General features: G+C 37.4%; 1 long non-coding RNA gene across 1 annotated transcript in view; it reads right to left on the bottom strand.

Annotated features, from left to right (window-relative positions):
- Nucleotides 1–6076: 6076 nt before the first annotated feature.
- LOC129533023 (uncharacterized) overlaps nucleotides 6077–16645 on the bottom strand; it is a 53667-nt gene continuing 43098 nt past the window's right edge. The window contains exon 3 of the long non-coding RNA XR_008679025.2: nucleotides 6077–6364. This is a non-coding gene — a long non-coding RNA (uncharacterized lncRNA). The remainder of the gene's footprint in view (nucleotides 6365–16645) is intronic.

The following is a 16645-nucleotide window of genomic DNA, read 5'->3' as shown; positions in this document are numbered from 1 at the left end:
ATACCTTGAAATTTACATTTTCTGAGCTAAAAGTCAGGAGACATTGCAAAGGGCAAGGGGATCCCAATAGCACATGCGGAAGTAGACATGTCAATGAGGGGCCAGGTGGAAGAGGACTCAGATTCAGGAGTCTGCAGCCAGCAAGAGCTGAAAGCAGGCTGAACTGGTAGCGATGAGATGGCTGATACTCCCTATGGGCTGATACTCCCTATGGGCTGATCCTCCCTATGATTGCCTCTAGAACCAAACCTGAATCATGAATTACTGGCTCTAAACTGCAGCAAAGGAGGTCAGCAGAGCTCACAGAGAGCAGGTCCACAAAAGTCATTGTCTTGTAGAACAGTGGACAACAGGTTGCACATATCTGAGGATTAGCATGAAGTTATTTCCACCAATGGCATGAGGATAGCCAGGCCCACAAGGAAATTTGTGCCATACACTCTACACTTCTTTATTCATGCAGACTCCTTAAAGAAGTTAGAGGGAACAGGAAAATATTAGAGACACTGAACATTTTTATCAAGAGAAAATGAACCCTACATAGATTGGACTAAGCTTTAATCTGGACTAGACAGTTAATTAATTTTTCCCATTACTCACTAGAGTGGAAAACACAGAGATTATTTGAGGACAGGAGTTTGTTGGGACAAATGAAAAAGCTTAATTTCCTCTGCATGTTTAACCTGAATCAAAAGAAATCAATTAATGGCTTATGATTTTATTGTAAACTTTAGACAAATTATTTATCTTTATCTGCATTAGTTTCATTAAAGATATAAACCTAAAATATACAAAGTACCATTTGAAATACTATGGCAATACATACACGCATAACTCCATCAATGCACGTGAGAGTGCTCTTATTTTCTGCTGCTCCTCTGTCCTGTGTTATTCTCATCCCATGCTGGCACTCACAGTACCATGGCTAACCACTCAAAGGGTTGTTTCTCACTCAGACAAGAAACAGGCTTTACTAGTTTGTCAAAATAGCAACCTGGGCAGCAAGCAACTTGGTAGGTAAGAAGAAACTGATTTTGCCCTCCTATACAATGAGGAACCCAAAGATTTTTAAGATATGGTTTCTGCTCTCAGGTGCATAATTTTATCAAGAAGATAAATCATGTATAAATGTTGACTAGTCAATCAGGTACCATATGATGTAGGATGTGTAACTGATGGAGTAAATGATTGCTGCAGGAATTCATAAAAGGAAGAGGGAACTGGAGCCTGGGAACATCAAATAAATGTTCATCAAGGGTGTGGTTCTTGAGATGCACCATGGAACAATTTGAAGTAATGGAGAGGATGAAGGAGGAAATTCACTGATAGCAGGAATGGCCCTCAAATTCCCAATATGCTAGACTAAGTCAAGTATGCTTTGTAAAAGGCATGTAAAAATATGGGTTCAAAACTTGTCTGCCACTTACTGTGTGAACTTGGACAAGTGACCTCAGCTCTTTGAATCCATTTCCTCATCTGTGCAAATGTGGATAATAATACCCAAATCACAGCATTTTGTAGGGTTAAATGAAATAAATTAGAAGGCACTGAGTTCAGTATCTGGTGCATAGCTTAACAACATAATCTAACTCATTTCCTTTCTGTTCATCATTGCTTTTCATCTCCTTTGATTCAGCAAGTTCCCCTTTTCCCCTCACAGCAGATTTTGTTCCATACAGAGTTTTCCCTTTCCATTATTACTTTGTATCACACCCTTTCAATTCCTGTTATGTTAAAAATTCAGAAAGGGTCATTTTATACAAATGCTTATAAAAGTAACCACAAAACCAAGAGTACTTAACTCTACTGCCACAGATTTAAATAAATGTAATATGTACCCTTTTCACAAGCTCTATTTTAAACCCAAAATACAATATGCTATTTCTCATAATAGTTAAAATGACTACATGTACTAGAGACTTTGTGTTGCAGACATTATATTTTCTTATCATCTGTGAATATGGTTATTATGTTCTGTTGGCTATTTTCTGTTTAAATTGCACAGTGTATAGGGGATTTAGACACAGGGTAATTTAGTCATGTGGCTCTTGTCATAACCCTGCCGGGTCAGAGAAATCTGAGCTCAGCTATTCCAGTGTTTGCTTTACTTCATCCTAGCCCTCAGAATAAAGTGGAGGTGAGGAATTCTGCACATGTGGAATTAATGAATTGATTGAATTCATCTCATAATTAATTGCATAATATAATCAAGTTTTCTTCTGGAAATAAGAATCTATCTGCATTTTCAATACCTGTCCATAAATGGTAAAATTGTATTTCCTACGAGTTTTGCAGGATGGACACCAAACATGGAGACTTGCCAACAAAAACATCAGTCAGTTTATAGCTAAATAGGTGTTATGTGCAGTGTAGCAGGTTGGGTTATGAACTGACAAGGAGAGACCAACACATGTGCACACACTCCCACCACACATACACACTTTTTTCTCTCTCTCTCTTTCTAGAGCAGAAACAGGTAGAATATTTTTAATAAAGTTTTTATCTTGCTCTGGATTCTATATACTTGTTTCATTCCTGTACAGTTAGGATCTTGCTAAGATTGGGAGAGATGGTGAATTCTTGCTACTTGCCTGCTCTTTTCTACTTAAGCTTACATCTCATTATTAACATGAATAATCTATGTGCTTCTGTTTAAGGAATTGTTTAAGTATATCAGATTCCCCTGCATCATGAACCTAACTCAGAACTAGCAATGCTAGCTGGCATAGAAAATGGATTCAGTGCCTGAATGTCTCTGAAAAATATCTTTGCATGCGGCTTCCAAATGTCCCAGAACATCTGCCACCCCAGACTAGATACTCACTAAATCCCACTTTTCCTTTTTATCAAACTATTAGTAGATACTCCATCCTACATTTTCCTTTTCTTTCTGGAATGGAAGGGTGAGAGTGGGCTGCTGGAAAGGTGGTGCAATATAGCAAGAACCACTAAGAATTTGTGGAGAGAAAGCTGGCAGTTACAGGCCTCACCCAGCTCCCGTGCAGCCCAAAAGGCTGGTCTTACCACAGCGTGTTCCCCCAACAGCACCAAGTTTATTTCCAGGCAGAGGTGAGCAGGGCTGAGAACTTGCCCCAGGCTACAAGCCTCCCCACTGAGAAGACAAGCAGTACTTTCAGATTTTGCAACTCCCTGCCTGCCATGGCTTTTATGCTCATGTCTACACTCCCAGCTCAGCTTCTCCCCCAGGTTCTGTCCAGGAAACTTTGCGTTTAGTCTTTCCCCAATTCCAGTGGCAGCCCTCCCCAAGGACTCCTGTGAGATAAAGTAAGAAATGGCTTCCCTGGAGGTCTAGAGTGCCCACAAGGTCCTTCTCGCTGCTTCCTCTACCTCTATATTTTGCCCGGCTCTCTAAATTCATCTCAGGTCCACGTAAGGTCAAATCCATCTCCTGGGATCTCAATCTTCAGGTTCCCCAGTGAGGGTGTGTGTTCAGGAGTAGATGATCCCCCTTTCACACTTTAGGCACTCACAGTTTTTCAGCTGCCTCCTGGAGCCTGCAGTAGCAATCTGCTCCCAAATTTTTCTTTTCAGTCAAAAGAACAACACAGAAGTCTCATGTCTAAATGCACGAGTCTCTTCAGTACCCCCTTCTTCCATACCTCTTTTCATTATTTTGCAGCAGATAACTGTCTCATCAAAAATGAGAAATAAACAGAAAGGAATCATTCTAGGGCTTAAGCATAAAACTTCAAAAATGACTATGAGAGAGAGAGAAGAAAAACTCATACAGAAATGAAGAGTTTAGACAAATCATTCACTATAATTATAAATAATAATTCAAACAGCACAATATCTCTTTTAAAATGAAATATCAAGCTGAAAGAGCTCAGAAAGAAATAGAAGAAACCATGGACAAAAAATAATCTAGGCATAAAAATGTCACATGAAATAAAATAATTACTGAGAAAATGATAGGTATGCAAAAGAGATAAAGTGATCTGATATATAATTGATGTTCATAGTGCAGACAGCAAAACAAATGGAACTAGGGAAAAAATTCAAAAATATAGAAGAAAAGATAAGGAAACAAAAATGGAAATGAAAGATTGAAATTGATGATCACCATATACCACCAAAAAAAAAATGTAGACAATTATCAAAGTTAGAATATATCTCTGGAATATTTGATATAAAAATTTGACAAAAAATGAACAATTCCAAGATATATTTAGAAAAGTTGCAAAACTACAAGGATTTAAAAAATTATAAGGGATTGGCAGAAAAGGCAGGATACATATAATCCCAAGCAAGCAAGTAGACAAAACTGTGAACCTGCCAATTAATTTATTCACATTTATAGCACGGTCTAATGTGGAAGCACATATTTAAATGTAAACAAACAAAGAAATAAAGAGTGCTCTAAGCTTCATGCATTTATTTAGCTTCAGGGAGATATATTAAAATGTAAGCACTTCCTCTTGTTTTAGAGAAACATTTATCCGAAGTCTTTTGCTTCAGGTAATTCAGCAATTACTTTAAATTTCAGAGAATTTTACTTCTCTTAAATGGGAGTAAAATTAAATTGAATGCTTATAAATTGAGTGTATATTCTAATGCCTTTATTTTTCAAAAAATAACTTTAAAACCTATCTGTACTCAAGGATAGAAAGATGTTTGAAATGTTATCAAATGTTGGTTATTCCTTGGTTGTGAAATGGAATCATGTTGTTTTTTATTCTTTATACTTTCTTCTCTATGTTTTCATACTTTTCTGTATTTTTTAGTTTTTACATAGATTGTTTTTATGAAAATTATAATTATGTATTTTGTGCACATGTACCCTAAAACTTAAAGTATAATAATAATAAAAAAGAAATAAATAGTAACGGACTTGGGAATCCTGTCTTAATCTCTGACTACCTGTTTTAATGATAGAAAGGAGATTTGAAATGCTTTCTCTGCAAATAAGAAATAATTTGCATGTATTTAGTGTGTCCATTATGAGAGTCTCATCAATGTCTGCTGACAGGTGTCATGACCACAAGCATTAATTAAACTATGGGGTCTATACACAAAAAGGCCACCCTAAGAATCACATCAGATGGAAGATGTGACAACACAGGCAACTCAAGTGTCAACCCTCTATAACTGTCAACTCAAGGATTAAAATATTTCCAACATCAGTGTGTTTTATTATGTCCCTTTTTGTTACTCATTTATACAATACTCTGAGGCGCACTGAATAATATTTTATCTTTATCTATTTCTATTCAGGAAACTGAAGCTACCCTAGTAATAGTCACACTTTAATATCAATCTATATTTATAGCAAAAGACTCAGTGCACAGGTTACAAAAAATCAGTGAATTGTGTGAGTCAATTTTTGATGATTGCCATGATCCTATAGTTACACTGTACATGCCCAAATCAGAATACTTTTCTTAATCCTTTAGCAATTATCTTAATTGAGATTCTCATAATCCTAGCTAAGATGGGGGGAATCTCCTAAATGACCCTCTTGTTCTTTTCCCCAAGCCCCATTCCCATTGATCCTCTACAGTGTACCATTCCAGAATAATTTTTCTGAAAGTCAAATGTTTCTCTTACCTCTATTCTTAAAAAAATTATTTAATAAGTACCCATTGCCTTTCCATTACAATCTAAATCCTGCTACATTATAGAAAGTTCATTATGACCTGGTTCCTCCCTCCCTATGTAAATCAATTTTAGAGGGGAATAATGTTTCCCCACTTGGAGTGGACATGAGGAAGGATTATTCTTCAGCATAGGCCTAGCCTCTCTCCACCCTTTACATAGTCCCATGAGAGGTAGAGATGTGATTGGTAAATTTGGGGAGAATAAACTAGAATATGCATGGCAAGCATCATTTCTTCTTGATCTGGGAAGCGAGCTGCTCCTGAGCACCATGACTTCTACCCCTCCTGGGTCTTTGTTTGCCATGGTCCCTTCCTTCTTTCACTGGGCCAAGAAATCAAATCCATCCTGGGCTTCAGAATTACCGAATTTATTTGGCTACCAAACCTAAAACCACATGCTCATTCTGGCCTCTATTAGTAGAAAACAAACAAACAAAAAGAAATATTTTTCTGCCATTTGCTACTTTTTATTTATTTCCCAACTACTTTTTAAGAATCCAGGTGGAAAAGAAGGGTGCTGTTCTCTGGATGCCTCCTCCAAAAACCCCAATAAAATCTCACATTTTATGGAGGGATTACATTTGGTCAAAGACTGCATTGCTGAGTGCTGTAGTATGGGTTGTATCATTGAGTTGTGACAGCTCTCCATCTCTACACAGCCTCGTCGTCTGGGCCCTTGCCTCCGTGGGGTTCCTCAGCCTCTCTCACCACCCCATGTCCTCAACCTCCATGTCATCTCCTCCTAGCTACAAAGGAAAGGGAAGATTCCATATTTTATTTTGCAAAATAATAATAAAATAAAAATTTTAGGATAAATCAAGAAATAGAACTTGTAAAGTGGTCACATAGGCGATTCCCTATGAAATGTAAAGTTCAAGCAATATTTAGTTGTTATACACACTTTTTAAAACTTTTGGCCCAAACATTTAAATATTCGGTGATGCAGGTGGTTCTGGGCCCTGAAGCTTATGTTTCTAGCATAGTGGTTAAGGATAGGATGAGAAGAAAGGGATTTCCTGACTATAACTAAGCTACTCGGGGGAATTTTTAATCCAGAGTTCCTTCTTGGCAACAAAAGAACATGTCCAGTCTTTTGATTTTCCCCTGGTATACAATTTTAGGGCCTTGGTGAAAACGAATTTTATATATTTTTATTATTATTGTTTTGAGACACAGTCTCACTCTGTCCCCAGGCTGGAGTACAGTGGTGAGATTTTGGTTCACTGCAAGCTCTGCCTCCCAGGTTCAAGTGACTCTCCTGCCTCAGCCTCCTGAGTAGCTGGGATTACAGGCACGTGCCACCACGCCCAGCTAATTTTTGTATTTTTAGTAGAGATGGGGTTTCACCATGTTGGCCAGAATGGGCTCGATCTCCTGACCTCATGATCCGCCTGCCTCAGCCTCCAAAGTGCTGGGATTACAGGCCTGAACCACGATGCCTGGCCATGAATTATATTTTTTATCGTGGTAAAATCCAATTAGAACTTGACCCCTGGTAAAATAACATTATATGTTTCTTTTTAATTGTTTTTGCAGACAAAGGACATAATGTCTCCCTAAATAAATTAGAGAAACATGCTTATCAAAAGAGTAAACAAGTGTGATTCCTTAAAAAAAGGAGTTTCATAGAAGGTTTTACTTATTATTTGTTATCATTTAGCATATATTTGCAGGCAGATTATAGGGAAAGGAAGAGTTATGTTGGGTGACCTTGCTTAAGAATAATTGTCCGATATTATTTTTACTACCCTTTGTTCCCATGAAAGGACATGTTATTGCATCGTTACATGATGAGTGCCTGAATGTTCAGTTCAATGTAGCAGTTTTCCAGAATCTCATATAACATCATATTTCCCTTCTTTTCTGATTCTTAGTCCTATTTTTTTTCTGTTGTGTTTCTGATACAGGGTTCATGACAAAAAGTGAATTCTATAATTGCTGAAGAAAAAAATGCCATTAATAAATATATTTACTGAGCAATAAAAATAGACTCAAGTAAGAATAAAGTTATTTTTACTGCTCTTCCATATTTGAAGCAATATTTAATATTAAGCTATAGCATAATAAATAAGAAATAAGAGGAAAACTACATATATGTATTCTAAAAAATAAAACATTAGAAGTGTATTAATATCTTAAGATAATTACATGAATAAGAGATTTTTTATTTCTTCCAATAAATAGTAAAAACTTCATATTAAAAATCTATGTTTAATTGCTCTGTTAAAGTATGTTAGAAACCAGAAACTTAGCATTCTTATTTCATTAATTTTGTTTAAAACATTCAGAGAGAAAATGTATAGGAACAGCACACAGCCAAATAACTTGTAATTTGTAATAAGTGAGACAAACCTTTTCCAAGGAAATATAGTTTCAAAATTGAATCAATATCTTATTTTAGTTATTTTTTTCCATTAAAATTGAAATTAGTAGCAATTGTCAGCCATCAAGACAGTATTTCAACTTAATCTGAAAGTGTCACTTTCTGAAAGCAGAACATCAAGGCAGTAGCAGCAGAATGGACTGAGAACTTTCTTTTTTTTTGAATTTATACCTTTTTTAAATTATACTTTAAGTTTTAGGGTACATGTGCACAACGTGCAGGTTTGTTACTTATGTATACATGTGCCATGTTCGTGTGCTGCACCCATTAACTCATCATTTACATTAGGTATATCTCCTAACGCTATCCCTCCCACCTCACCCCACCTCACGACAGGCCCCCGTGTGTGATGTTCCCCTTCCAGTGTCCGTGTTCTCATTGTTCAATTCCCACCTATGAATGAGAACATGCCATGCGGTGTTTGGTTTTTTGTCGTTGCGATAGTTTGCTGAAAATGATGGTTTTCAGCTTCATCCATGTCCCTACAAAGGACATGAACTCATCATTTTTTATGACTGCATAGTATTCCATGGTGTATATGTGCCCCATTTTCTTAATCCAGTCTGTCATTGTTGGACATTTAGGTTGGTTCCAAGTCTTTGCTATTGTGAATAGTGCTGCAATAAACATACGTGTTCATGTGTCTTTATAGCAGCATGATTTATAATCCTTTGGGTATATACCCAGTAATGGGATGGCTGGGTCAAATGGTATTTCTAGTTCTAGATCCCTGAGGAATCACCACACTGACTTCCACAATGGTTGAACTAGTTTACAGTCCCACCAATAGTGTAAAAGTGTTCCTATTTCTCCACATCCTCTCCAGCACCTGTTGTTTCCTGACTTTTTAATGATCGCCATTCTAACTGGTGTGAGATGGTATCTCATCGTGGTTTTGATTTGTATTTATCTGATGGCCAGTGATGATGAGCATTTTTTCATGTGTCCGTCAGCTGCATAAATGTGTTCTTTTGAGAAGTGTCTGTTCATATCCTTTGCCCACTTGTTGATGGGGTTGTTGTTTCTTGTAAATTTGTTTGAGTTCATTGGAGATTCTGGATATTAGCCCTTTGTCAGATGAGTAGATTGCAAAAATGTTCTCCCATTCTGTAGGTTGCCTGTTCACTCTGATGGTAGTTTCTTTTGCTGTGCAGAAGCTCTTTAGTTTAATTAGATCCCATTTGTCAATTTTGGCTTTTGTTGCCATTGCTTTTGGTGTTTTAGACATGAAGTCTTTGCCCATGACTATGTCCTGAATGGTATTGCCTAGGTTTTCTTCTAGGGTTTTTATGGTTTTAGGTCTAACATTTAAGTCTTTAATCCATCTTGAATTAATTTTTGTATTAGGTGTAAGGAAGGGATCCAGTTTCAGCTTTCTACATATGGCTAGCCAGTTTTCCCAGTACCATTTATTAAATAGGGAATCCTTTCCCCATTGCTTGTTTTTCTCAGGTTTGTCAAAGATCAGATAGTTGTAGATGTGTGGCATTATTTCTGAGGGCTCTGTTCTGTTCCATTGGTCTATATCTCTGTTTTGGTACCAGTACTATGCTGTTTTGGTTACTGAAGCCTTGTAGTATAGTTTGAAGTCAGGTAGCATGATGCCTCCAGCTTTGTTCTTTTGGCTTAGGATTGACTTGGTAATGCGGGCTCTTTTTTGGTTCCATATGAACTTTAAAGTAGTTTTTTCCAATTCTGTGAAGACAGTCATTCTTCACATTCATTGGCATTGAATCTACAAATTACCTTGGGCAGTATGGCCATTTTCATGATATTGATTCTTCCTACCCATGAGCATGGAATGTGCTTCCGTTTGTTTGTATCCTCTTTTATTTCATTGAGCAGTGGTTTGTAGTTCTCCTTGAAGAGGTCCTTCACATCCCTTGTAAGTTGGATTCCTAGGTACTTTATTCTCTTTGAAGCAACTGTGAATGGGAGTTCACTCATGATTTGGCTCTCTGTTTGTCTGTTATTTGTGCATAAGAATGCTTGTGATTTTTGCACATCGATTTTGTATCCGGAGACTTTGCTGAAGTTGCTTATCAGCTTAAGGAGATTTTGGGCTGAGACGATAGGGTTTTCTAGATATACAATCATGCCATCTGCAAACAGAGACAATTTGACTTCCTCTTTTCCTAATCGAATACCCTTTATTTCCTTCTCCTGCCTGATTGCCCTGGTCAGAACTTCCAACACTATGTTGAATAGGAGTGGTGAGAGAGGGCATCCCTGTCTTGTGCCAGTTTTCAAAAGGAATGCTTCCAGTTTTTGCCCATTCAGTATGATATTGACGGTGGGTTTGTCATAAATAGCTCTTATTATTTTGAGATATGTCCCATCAGTACCTAATTTATTGAGAGTTTTTAGCATGAAGGGCTGTTGCATTTTGTCAAAGGACTTTTCTGCATCTATTGAGATAATCATGTGGTTTTTGTTGTTGGTTCTGTTTATATGCTGGATTACGTTTATTGATTTGCGTATGTTGAACCAGCCTTGCATCCCAGGGATAAAGTTCACTTGCTCATGGTGGATAAGCTTTTCGATATGTTGCTGGATTCAGTTTGTCATTATTTTATTGAGGATTTTTGCATCGGTGTTCATCAGGGATATTGGTCTAAAATTCTCTTTTTTTGTTGTGTCTCTGCCTGGCTTTGGTACCAGGATGATGCTGGCCTCATAAAATGAGTTAGGGAGGATTCCTTCTTTTTCTATTTATTGGAATAGTTTCTGAAGGAAGGGTACCTTCTCCTCCTTGTACCTCTGGTAGAATTCAGCTGTGAATCTGTCTGGTCCTGGACTTTTTTTGGCTGGTAAGCTATTAATTATTGCCTCAATTTCAGAGCCTGTTATTGGTCTATTCAGAGATTCAATTTCTTCCTGGTTTAGTTTGGGAGGGTGTACATGTCCAGTAATTTATCCATTTCTTCTAGATTTTCTGGTTTATTTGCATAGAGGTATTTATAGTATTTTCTGATGGTAGTTTGTATTTCTGTGGGATCGGTGGTGATATCCCCTTTATCATTTTTTATAGCATCTACTTGATTCTTCTCTCTTTTCTTCTTTATTAGTCTTACTAGTGGTCTATCAATTTTGTTGATCTTTTAAAAAAACCGGCTCCTGGATTCACTAATTTTTTGAAGGGTTTTTTTGTGCCTCTATTTCCTTCAGTTCTCCTCTGATCTTAGTTATTTCTTGCCTTCTGCTTGCTTTTGAATGTGTTTGCTCTTGCTTCTCTAGTTCTTTTAATTGTAATGTTAGGGTGTCAATTTTAGATCGTTCCTGCTTTCTCTTGTGGGCATTTAGTGCTATAAATTTCCCTCTACACACTGCTTTAAGTGTGTCCCAGAGATTCTGGTATGTTGTGTCTTTGTTCTCGTTGGTTTCAAAGAACATCTTTATTTCTGCCTTCATTTCATTATATACCCACTTTTCATTCAGGAGCAGGTTGTTCAGTTTCCATGTAGTTGAGCGGTTCTGAGTGAGTTTTTAAATTCTGAGCTCTAGTTTGATTGCACTGTGGTCTGAGAGATAGTTTGTTATAATTTCTGTTATTTTACATTTGCTGAGGAGTGCTTTTCTTCCAACTATGTGGTCAATTTTGGAATAAGTGTGGTGTAGTGCTGAGAAGAATGTATATTCTGTTGATTTGGGGCGGAGAGTTCTGTAGATGTCTTTTAGGTCCGCTTGGCGCAGAGCTGAGTTCAATTCCTGGATATCCTTGTTAACTTTCTGTCTCGTTGATCTGTGTAATGTTGACAGTGGGGTGTTAAAGTCTCCCATTATTATTGTGTGGGAACTTTCTATTAGATTAGTCATCAAGTTAGAGATTGAAGAGATCATTTATTTCTTCCAAAATAAATGATATCCCTCTAGCGAAAATACAATTTATAAATCAGTATCTACTAACAGTAATCAGATACTTTTAGTATGAAAAGTAATCAGATACGTTTAGTATGAAAAGTAATCAGATTCTTGACCTTAGTCAAATTACTGAGAAGTTAAATGTAAAACTAACCTTAATGTCTAAACACATGCAGACATTATTGCTTTTGTAGAAAATACTTCTAGGCCAGGCAGAAATAATAGGTCTGAAATGTGACAAAACCCATTACCTGACTCCTCTCAGCAGATGGTCAGGAATGCAGAGGTAAAGGCAGGCAATTGCAGAACTATTAGTCTCTCAACATGGCTGGATAGACATCAAATCGATTACATCCCAAGCTAAGCAAATCCATGCCACTTCAATCAGTGCTATTTTCAGTAGCTGTGCAAAAGCTGTTTGATGATGATATGCCAACTTTTAGCTTATTAGGTATGACTATAATTTGCACAAAACAATGTATGATGTTGTGCTGAAAACAACACATCTACATGGTAGATGTAAATTTCTGAGATTGGACTGAGATTTCTTTTCATTCCTGTTATTGATCTAATGCCAACCTTCCTGAGATTCAAGTTTATTTTCTGCCAGTATGTTGCCAAATATCAGACAGGTTAAGAAGATGATATTTTTCCAAAATTAAGATTCACAGATAATAAGATTCTATAAAACCTCAAATAATAGCATTACAATTTATAATACACTATTTACACAAGAGAAGTAGTGTTCATTCAAATTAAAAGAACCTGTCTAAATTTGATAAGAGAAAATGATTTTCAACGGAATGTCTTATAAACTCTTGAATGTGTTTGAGTATATTGCAGCTATCCATAAAGAATAGCAAAAGTTAAAAGATATTGATTTGCTTTTACAAGTAAGGGTTTATTTTATTTTACTTGGCTTCATAGGCAATAAAATTATGGTCAACTTTGTGCTCTCATGGATTTGGATAGAAAAGAACTTCTGAGTGCCCTTTTCTCACCCTTCACTCTTTCTGCCTCCACTTCTTAATTTGAGTAAGAACCTCTTCTGCTTGAGTGTTAGATACAAGTGTTTGTGTTTTTATGCTATGCCATTAAAACATTTTTATTTATAAATTTATTCACTCAAAAATCCATTTTTGCTATTGGGCAACTGTTCTGGGACAGGAAATGCCCTGCTTATCCGTAAGGTCTATTTTAGAAGATGCTACAGGATCAGTGCTGGCTACCTAATTTGCAAGTGCAGTGCAAATTGAAAACATGAGGTCCTTTGAACAAAAATTATTGAGATTTTTAAGAACATTAACCAAGGGTAGGGCAATTGTACAGACTGCGTGCCCATCAAGCTGGCCCTGCAGGTGATTTTAGCACTGAGCTTTCTTTATTTTTTTCAGTGTGAAAAAACCTCATGATTTATGTCTGCTTAGAATTTTTTTAAAACTATGGAATAACATCAAAGGACAACCATGCCCTTTACTAATAGTATATATGTTTATATTTATGTACACATTATTTATTTAATTCAGAAGCACATGTTTCCAGGAAGGGTCAGTGATGCTTTTGCATAATGCCGTTATACAAAATTTCTTTTCTTTCTTTCTTTTTTTTTTTTGCTTACAGAACTAAATGCTTCAGAGATAAAGAAGCACAAATGGTGGTCTGTATAATTTGATTCTAGGGTCCTTTCCACATTAAGAATAATTCCTTTCTCTGATATGAATAAATAGCCAATTAAACAAACAACCTATCTATAAGACCTGTGATATTAAGCGTGGAAGTACTGTCAACTATAAACACAGCATAGAAAGATCTTTGTTTCTAGAAACAAATCAAACTCAGAATAAGGTGAATTTAAACTGCATTTATTGATTCAACAAATATTTAATTAAGTCCCTCCAATGTATCAGGCATTCTTCTAGGTGCTGGGAATACAGGTGGGACCAAAACAGACAAAGATGTTTGTCCTCATGGAGCTCAAAATCTAATAATTGATAGCACAAAAAATAATCATGAAGCTGACACCCATGTATAAATTTGTAATCTTTCTTTACTACTTATTTTATGAGAGAGCACTGAATCCTAACCACTAGACCACCAGGGAAACTACTAATTTTAAAAGAAGGTTTTCTTAGAAGGCAAACACTGGGAATCTCTATTCATTTATCCATTCAACAAAAACAAGTTCTGGATCTTAAAATTTAGGATTTGCTCTATAATTATGCAGTCACAATAGTAAACTATATTGTTACTGTAAGAAAAGTAATTTTGACTGCATCTTAGGCTTATCTCACAATTCTGTCTTATCTCACAGTTCTGTCTTATCAATGCCTTCAAAAAGTTTAATTGTCCTATCCAGGGATTGCCAATATGTGACAGTTACATCACTATTTTTCTTTCCTTTGCCCCTGATAAAGGACACTAACAGATTTGATCTCCTTTGTCCTCTGAAATTAAAGATAGCTTGGCAAAAATCTGCTAAGGATAACCTTCAGCCTTCTACAATAAATCCTATAATTGGCTAATAAGGTAAAACCTAATTGCCATTTTTTGCTAAGCCTGGAATTCAAAGCCCACAGTTGATCTCTGAATGGTAGGCATATTTAGGAACAATGATAAATTTATGAACAAGCTGTATTACTGAAGGTAACCTAACTACTATAAATAACAGTTCTAAAATCTTGGCTTAATAAAATGCAGATTAATTTTTTATTCACTTCATAAGCAGCTTGCCAGAGGATTGGGGGTGTGTGGCAGGGCTCTACTCCATGCAGTTACTCAGGGAACTAGTTTGTTTTTTTTGTTTTTTTTTCCCCCAATGCCACCATTCCCTGTGGCCTTAAAGTCTTCCACTGAATCTTCCTTCAAGAACTATGGGAATGGGGAAAGAAGAGTATTAAAACCTGGCAAGAGGGCTTTTTAAGTGTCAGGCCTGTAGGTGGAATATTTTATTTTTGCCCACATTCCATTGGTCAGAACTCAATCATAGGCTCATTCTTCCCAATGCAAGGAATGTTAAGAAATACAACTTGTCTATGTGCCCAAGAAAGAAACGAAATGAGATTTGAGGAATACATTGCATGACCCTACCACATCAGCCTCAAGGAGAGGTAAGATTATGATGTATTATGTCAATGTGAACTTCATTTACTACCAATAAATAATTCTCAGCTTATAGCACCCAGTCACTTAATAATACATTGAATTCAGCATTAGTAACAGTATTGAAAGGAGTTAGCCAGCTTGCTTTGGGCAGACAGTAAGGGAAGGGTCCCTGGAGAACCATCAACCCACCTCAAAAGTGCTTATACCAGGTGTTTTATGCAGATAAGGGAACTTGCACAAAGGGCTTGCCTAAACATGCCCAAAGTGGAAAAGTTAGTTCCTTAACACATGCACAGGAAGAGAAATGAATCAATATGGAGTAGCTCAGTCTAAGGGCCCACATGCGCACAGGAAGGATGGGGTGGAGCCACCAGGAACTCATACCATAAGCCCGGGTATTGAACTGTAAAGGGGACAACTGGCAACCTGCTTTTCAGGTCCCCTCTCTTTGCTGAGAGTTTTCCTTTCACTTAATAAATTCTACTCCACCCATTCTCTGGGGTCTGCATGCTTAATTCTTCCTGGTCATGAGACAAGAACTTGGACCTAGATTAACTAAGGAGTAGAAATCCTGCATTATTTTGGTGGCCCATATGGAGATACCTGGAGGGTGAGTAAATGCAGACCCAAATCTTTCACTCTCATCCCCAAGTCTTTTCATCTTCAACCTTTTTTCTGAAGTTGGCCAAGACCCTCAGACTTTTCTATGGATTTTTCCTTCCTTTCCTCATGGTTGGAAATGGCCCCTATCTTTTCTTTTATAATGTTAAAAGTGCTGCTGCAAACTGCAGAGATATTACTATGTAGAATGAGCATTTGGCCCAGCCATCAGATATGCAATTCAGAACAATGTGATTTCTGTCTGTTCCTAAAGGCATCCCCCACCCACACCCCAACAACCACGGGTACCCATGCAGGACAGATGGGTGAGCGGCGGCTCCCCAACCCCACCAGGTGGGGTGCATGGCCATGTCTGCCACATGCATATGCTGCATCCAATGACCACGTGGGGGCAGGAATGAGACACAGCCACCACTCATCCCCAGGGTGGTCTTGGGGGCCAAGAGCTCCATGTAGCCAGCTGGTCAGTTTTTCCTGCTCACCATCCCCTCCCACCATGTGCCCACAGAGGCTTTCCTTCCCTGGCCAAGCCAAAAAGAGGATAAAACAATTAAGAGTTTCTCTCCCTGTTGGAGGAGCCCATTTACATAAAGCAAGAGGCTTTTTGTCCCCCAGACATCTTCCCCACACTTAAGCTGTTTTTTTCATTTTATTTTGTTTTTCTCTTTTCTCCACCATACCAGGAGTTAGCACATACACATAGCCCTGTGAATACAGGGAGCTTTTCTATGAGAGAGGTTTTTTTTTGTTTTTTGTTTTTTTTCCCCTACCTTAACACTCTGCTTATGATAGGGAAGCAATGGAGGAGTGACCCCATAGGCTGCTGGCTGCAAATTTGGTGACAGCCATCTGTGACATAATCTAAATTAATTCATGTATCCCCTGAGGTACACTTTTGTCCCAAACTCAATTCCAGGCTTTGGGTTGAAACCATAGGAGGGAAAACTGGATCTAAGGGATGCAGAGGGAGGCAACAACAGAAGATGGGCACAACGCAGGTGAGCATGACTAATTCTTACTGCATAGGCCCTCCCACTTCATGGATGAAGGTTATACTTGC

This window comes from Gorilla gorilla, chromosome 3 (assembly GCF_029281585.2).
Source record: "Gorilla gorilla gorilla isolate KB3781 chromosome 3, NHGRI_mGorGor1-v2.1_pri, whole genome shotgun sequence".
NCBI lineage: Eukaryota > Metazoa > Chordata > Mammalia > Primates > Hominidae > Gorilla > Gorilla gorilla.
Note: the sequence above shows the minus strand (reverse complement) of the source record. Positions and strands in the feature narration are given on the sequence as shown.